This window comes from Sinocyclocheilus rhinocerous, unplaced genomic scaffold (assembly GCF_001515625.1).
Source record: "Sinocyclocheilus rhinocerous isolate Xijiao unplaced genomic scaffold, SAMN03320098_v1.1 scaffold328, whole genome shotgun sequence".
In the NCBI taxonomy this organism is placed as follows: domain Eukaryota; kingdom Metazoa; phylum Chordata; class Actinopteri; order Cypriniformes; family Cyprinidae; genus Sinocyclocheilus; species Sinocyclocheilus rhinocerous.
In genome coordinates this window covers 443,482-450,767 of record NW_015650507.1, presented here as the reverse complement: position 1 = coordinate 450,767, position 7,286 = coordinate 443,482, and the positions used below count along the sequence as shown (strand labels likewise).

Here is a 7,286-nt window from a genome sequence, read left to right as displayed (position 1 = left end):
TCGCAGGTGTGCGGCTGCGGTGTGTGTGTCCGCCGGCTCTCAGCGGCTGTGCCTAATTGATTGGCTGTAGTGATTTTGAGAATGACCCCAGTCAGTGTGAGTGTGAGTGAGTTTGTGAGAAAGGTGTGCACTGTGCAAATGTGCATTAGAGCTGTGAAATTACACATTTGGTGTGGCTGTCCCAAGAGCTGGACACTAGAGAAACACGATTTTCTGGCCTCGGCCCATGAACCCGAGCAGAGGAAATATTAAATATCTCAGAAATAGATGTGTGTGCGTGTGTATGGATGCAAGCATGTTCAGGTTTTGATATGTTTGTGAATGCATGCTCACAAATAAAATTAGTGATGCAATAATAACTTTAAAAAAGTGTCAAAGGTGAATTAAATTGGTTAATAGTAATATTTTTTTTTCTAATGTTTGCCTGCGCAAAGTCACTATTAGGTGATGCAATGTTTGCAAAACTGATTTGCAGTATGTGGTTGCTAGGTGGTTTCTTATTGGTTCAGGTCAAAATCCCCCACCTTCAAATTTAATAAGTGTACTCCAGTATGCCAAAACTAAGCAAGTGTTTGCTTGATATATGAGTTAATTGGGGTTTGTCGGTTCTTCTGTCTGCAAGCTCACATTTCACTGCATGTTTGCAGAGTTTTCAGGTTGTCAGGAGCGGTAATGCTCATCCCCTCTGAACGCTGAAATATCAATGCACGCATATGATTAAAAAGTACAAGTTGTTCTGAAAAAAAAGTTCAGCCGGTCTGTTTTTTTCCCGGTCCTGTTTGAAGTCTCGCTCTGTCTCATAGCGTATTCCGATCGGCAGGTTTGTTTAGGGATTACGCTCCTGTCTTTGATCTGAGTTAATTAGACAGATCCCCTCTCGCATTAGCACCTATAGCTCATTAACGCGGGTTAGTTACGTGTGCTAATCTCTGTCCACAGGTCAGCGGAGGCTGTTGAGTTTTTATGATCCCAGACAGGTGAGATCTGCGATCAAAGATGCTGAGAAGATCAATACCTGCTCACGGGGATGAAGGCTTTGAATCGCGGCTGCTATTCTGCATAAAGATCCACACAACAGATCGCAAGAAGCGCTACTTCTCCAAAACTTTCTCTCAGAGAGAGTGTTTATAAGAGTCTGTTTACACTTTTACAATGATATTGGAAATTGATGTTGATCTGATTGCCAGAATGAAGTGGACGCTACCCAGGGGCCCCTAATGTTTACCGCACCAATCAATCATAATTTATTTTTCATAATAACACTTTAGAGTCTAATATGATAGTCCTCTTTTCTTCTTCTGTTCCCAACGCTCTTGAAAAATCAATCCAACTAATCCTACAAAAGTGAGACGTCAGTGTTATCGTCTCACGCAAGCCGCTGCGTACGAAACTCTGTCTCAGCAGAAGAGCGTTTCAACATCTCTAATTAAAAACAAAGACCCTCCGCTGATGATTAGTGGCGCTTCTTCGAGGGTTTAACGTGGATGTTGCCTGTAAAAAAAGCCCAGCCACAAACTTTCAAAGTTGATCAAACAGTAGATGTGCATTTGCTGCATTGAATCTCTGTTCAAGTTTACGGTGAGTTTGTTCAATGAACAATTAAATTAAGGAAAACGTTTAAACATGTTGAGTTTTGGTCTTTACAACAAGACTAAAACAACTAATGTGTTGCTGAACCAAATTAATAGATTTAAGTTACCCGTGTACTTTTCTAAATCACATAAATTAATATACTGACACTCAAAAAAACAAAATGCATAAAATTACACTTCATTTCAACATATATTCTCCTAATGCAGTCCCTACTGATACACTGAACAGTTAGTTATGTCAACAAAAATGATTAATTTAGTCCCAGCACAAAATGTTAAAAATTTAAATGGATTGAACATTAAGTTAATTTGTGACCAAATTATGAAAACTTGTTTCTGGAGCTTATTTTAACAAACTGACTTTTAACAAGCCAAGCCAGTGTTAAGGTGTGATAGCATTCTGTGAAATTTTGTGGGAGAAATTCAATCATTTTAATAGCAGCAGGAGCACAATCTGTAGTTTACCATGCAGACTTTGCTCACAATCAACTTTTTTGCCTAGATTTGCCAAGTTGACCAACTGAAATCTGCTTGGATTGAAATTAACTTCTATGTTCATATTTCACTACACTATTGACAATGGACTTGTTTTTGCACATACAAGTTAGCTGCAATTTTACTAATAAGACCACGGCTTTAGTCTGTGATTCTGTGTTTGATTCTGGGGTGAGATCTGAAATCAAGTGTTTATCAGCAATGCATGCAATAAACGGTAGTCAAACTAGTGGTTCACAATCACAGTCACTGACGATGGCTATAGATGATTGAATAACAGCAAGAAAGAAAAGGCCAATCACAGTTCAATATGCAAATAGGTCTGAATTCAATAACATCATCACTGTTACTTTTTTGAATCCTGAATAATCTGTTAATAAGTCAAAACTTTAATTTGAAATTTCAGTCACACTTTAGTTTGGGGATCAATTCCCATTATTAACTATGACTTTTGCCTCAATAAACTCCTAATTTGCTGTTATTAATAGTTAGTCAGGTAGCTGTTAGGTTTAGGTATGGGGTGGATTAAAGGATGTAGAAAATGCTCATGCAGAATAAGGCATTAATATGTGCTTTATAAGTACTGATGAACAGCCATATGCTAGTGCATGCTAATAAGCAACTAGTTAATAGTGAGAATTGCTCCCTAAACTAAAGTGTTACCTACATTTCTTAAGTGATGACAAAAACAGATGTTCTGTGCAGTTTCTAGGTGTTTTCTTGCTCTGTCTCTCTCTGATCTTCTGTCTGTAGATATGACTCGGGTCCTTGTTTGATGGGATTTTTTCACTTGTTTTCTTGATCCGTTCCTTTCAGCGTCCCGTGGGTTCAGAGTTTCACTGCAGAACTGAGACAGTCAAACAGTAGAAAATGAGAAAAGTGAGTTCACACAAGCACACAAATATGAACGAAGGAACAAAGTCACTTCGAGTTTAGCCCGCCACACGTTTGGCAGTGATTATATGACCCTTTTAGCGAGTAATTTTCCCTGGATTAGAAAAACAATCAATCCAGTCACACCAAGGGAGAACTGGAGAGCTGGTTTGGGCGGAAATCTCTTAAGAAGTTATGGTGTGTTGAGAGAGAGAGAGAGAGAGAGGCTGAATTCTGCGGCGCTGGGTATATTTCCACCCACAGTAATTCATTTATGGCTTCAGAGCAAAAAGAACAGAGTCTTTGTGGTCTTTAAAACGCTTATCCTCTCCGTCTGTAGAGAGGCAATGAGAAGCCGCTACAAAGAGAGCGCGAGCAGGACAAAAACTGTGATAAAGTTTAGCAAATGAAGTCGCTGACCTGCGCTTGAGATTAATGTGAAACAAGGTCCCCCAACTTCAGAGGTTCGGCCGAGGCAGCGGGAGCCCACGGTGCTCTTCATGTGCTTGACATTGAACGTTTGGCGAGAGAAAAATTCTGTCATTTGTCATTTGTATGCAAATTCGGCTGTTACACAAATTAACCTCTGAACCGCGTGTCACTCCTCATCTGCTGGAATCACGCAGGGCTGCCGGGTCAGAGACCGGCTCATCCTTTATTGTGGCTGATGGAAGTCAAACGCCGCTCTGTGTTCGGCCACACACACACACACACACACACACACACACTCACTCACACATACACACTCTCGCTCACTCACTCACTCACTCACACTCGCTCGCACGCACGCACACACACACACACACACAGTGACATTATATTCATGACAGTCAAAGATTGCATGAATGTGACTTTGTGGCTTGTTGTTGATGTCTGTAAACTTTAAGCTCAAAATAGTGCACAAGTAGTGCACATGTGTTGATTGATCACATGTGCACTACTGTTTGAGGTTGATAAGATTTTATTCTCACCAAGGTTGCATTTTTTTGATCAGAATACAAAATACAATTTTGTGGCTTCAAGTTGATATCTCTAAACTTTGAGCTCATTCAATGAACTTCTTAAAGGTGACAATATATTATTTTAGAAGTTTCAATACATACAATTCTGGCAAAACGGACCACAAATATTGATAGCTATTAATACATTAAGCTAAAAACTACTTAAAATTTCAAAAAGAAAGAAGACCTTTGGCATGTCCTGCTCCAGCTTATTGTTTCAACAGAAAATACTTAGTCACAGTAAATAAATTTACACTTGTCCCAGTCCCTCCAGAACCTGCATGCTTGCTCTTGTACATTAACAATGATTGTGCAATATGTTGTATGATTGTCAGAATCTAACTTATTAATTTATTTTAATGATTTATTAATATTTTTGGGGTGTTGACTTTGTGATGTTTTCATAAACATTACAAATAAATTATAAATATGTAATTATTTATACAATTATTATTTGACAGCTCTACTTTTCCGTTGCAATTGGGACTGGGAATCGATTCCGAGAGTCGATTCTGAAACTGAATTTTAGGATGCAGCCTTCCGTTTGAGAAGCACCATTCACCTCCCTCATGCTCGCGAAAAACCATAATTACGAGTGTTGTGAGATAAAAGATTATTTTCATTTTTATATTTTTATTAACATTCGCCTCCCTCATGCTTGCGAAAAGTGATTAGAAGTCTGATTAGTTTCCTGATGCGGATAGATTGGTTTAATGACCCAGTTCAAAAAAAAAAAGATTCAGAGGTTATTTTACGATGGAACTGGCTTGTCCACAATTTTGAGCTCTGCACGACAGAATAGATCATGATGTGATCGAGGGTCTTGATCTTAAAACATTTCTATCAGCCAATGATAATTATAAAAGCAAACGTCACGAGCATAGATCAGTGGCCGAGAGCACATCTGATTGACAGATAAACCACGAGCTCTATCAGTTATTGTTAATGTTCTGGATATTTTGTTTCAGTGTACAGTTTGTTAATTTTGTGCAAAGCATACAGTCAAAGTAAACTTCATCATTAAGCTGAACTGTGCACATTTATTTTAGACACTTCATGTGTTGTTCAATTAATGCAATAAACGCATGTCCCTGCTGAGCTGTTGGCTATGACTAATTTCACAGGCAAAGCAGACAAAATTACAATTTATGTATCGTAATTTTTTTACAAATAAAGCTTCATATTATGAGAAGGATACTTTCTACGACCTTTATCCTGCAGTCATGGTGAGATTAGGTTCCTTCAATCTAAAAAAAACAAGAATCGAAAACAACAGTGAGGAATCGATTCTTGGGATCGAAGCAAAGCGATTCCAGAACCAGGAATCGGAATCGGACTCGATTCCAAAAATTTTGGAATCAAACAGCCCTAGTTGCAATTCCTTCACTTATATGGTTTATATATATCATATAGGCTATATATATATATATATATAGATAGATCTCACTTATATGGTTTACTGTATATATATCATATAGGCTATATATATATATATAGATCTCACTTATATGGTTTATAATATAACACAATCTACAATCAGCCTCAGTATTCTCGTCTCATGACCTTTTCCCCTCATAGACATTATTACACGCGCACTACTGAACAAAACACAGTCTAAAGCGACGGGGTTTGTGATCATATCGCAGATTATGCCGGTTTAAATTGTCGGTTCTCGCGTCCGCGGCGTTTGTGCGAGACCCACCAGCTCGATGACAAACCGTCTGTGTGAAATAGGTTTAGACAAACAAACAAAACATCCTGCGGTGGCCGGCAGCGTCACGGCTCGACGTTTCCTTCAAAGGTTTCCCTCAGGACAGTGTGTGCGGATATAATCCGAGCCGCTTTGAAGAGAACTCTCCAAATGTCTTTGGGCTGCTCTGGTGGAAGTGCCATCTGAGTGCTCTGGGTTACTGGAGGAGAAAGAAGCATCTGTGTGTGTGTGTGTGTGTGTGTGTTTGAGGTGAAGCGGCTCACACCTGCCAGATACACACGCTTCCGTTTATCCAAAAACGTCGAGGGTTTTCGCTCTTTTTGCATTTTAATCTCTCCATTATGACTGTAGGTGATCACATCTGAATAGACATTCATAACCTCTGGCACTTGAATAAATTAGCATGACGAAAGAAGGTGTTTTATGCCCGTCTCGTCGCTCCGCCGGTAAAGAAGAGCCTCTCAGTCCACAAGAGCTCCTCTACAAAGACAGCCGGCAAAAAACAAACCACATATTTACTCCTTACACCAACTTTTCTGGCCCTGCTCCGAGTGTCAATAGCGGGGCGATGCTAATGAGATCCTCGATGTGCCATCCACCCCCCAAACCTCCCCCAGTCAAGGGTCACATTTTAATCACTGGCTCTCGAGTGGAGGAGCTCCAGCAGAGAGAGAGGGACACTCATCTTGAGCCGAGATGTTGAGAGCTTGAGAAATCAGTTTTTCACTCGTGTGTGCTTCAAGTTGTTGAGGCAATTGGAAATGTGATTGGACATGGAGAAAAAGCCGCACAGAGAGAGAGAGAGAGAGAGAGAGAGAGAGAGAGATGCCATATGTCACCGTCTCGGTGCTTGCTGAACAAAACTTAGCAGTCAGTACTTTTTTTCCATGCACAATGCAATCACTATTATAGCAATATATATTCAATATGTTGAGAATATAGGATAAAAAAAGTGTCATTTTAAACATATTAAATGTCTGTAATATTATTTCGGCCAGACGTCCATAACTTCTAGATTGTAAATTATATTGCTTCTTAATTCTGATATATTTAATTCCTTGTAGTAAAACAGCACAGTGCAGTGTGTGTGCTTTCATTTATATATCTTGATTTGATTTGAGATTTATTGCCATTTGCACAGGTACATTATAGTACAGGTACACTGGGATCAAAAAAGTAAGAAGCACCGCTAAGTTAATTTTTTAAAAGTTAATTTTTCATAATTGATTAATTTTACAGTGTTAACACTGTTATTTATTATTTATTGTTTATATCTATGATGCATTGAAATTATCTGTATTATATAAAACACTATAAATAAATGTGACTTAACGTGTTGACACTCAAGCATAAAAAACACACAGCATGCACATATATTGAGTAATGTAATCAATATTTGGCTAGACTGAATTATTTTTGGACATTTTTACTCTGGCTTTATTCACTGAGTTTGTTCCAGTCATTCTGGGATTGACAAATAAATGTATTAATTGTATTAAAAAAAGCACGTCTATGTGAGATAATAGAGTGGCATGAACTCACACTGACTTACAGGCGTCAGAGCAACCGTCTGTCAACTGTAACTCACACACACACACACACACACTCACACAC

The 7,286-nt window shown here is 38.8% G+C and overlaps 1 long non-coding RNA gene across 1 annotated transcript in view; it reads right to left on the bottom strand.

Moving 5' to 3' along the window:
- Positions 1–2,864: 2,864 nt before the first annotated feature.
- The window catches only part of LOC107712041 (uncharacterized), a 35,207-nt gene continuing 30,785 nt past the window's right edge, over positions 2,865–7,286 (bottom strand). Inside the window, exon 4 of the long non-coding RNA XR_001636758.1 lies at positions 2,865–2,934. This is a non-coding gene — a long non-coding RNA (uncharacterized LOC107712041). The remainder of the gene's footprint in view (positions 2,935–7,286) is intronic.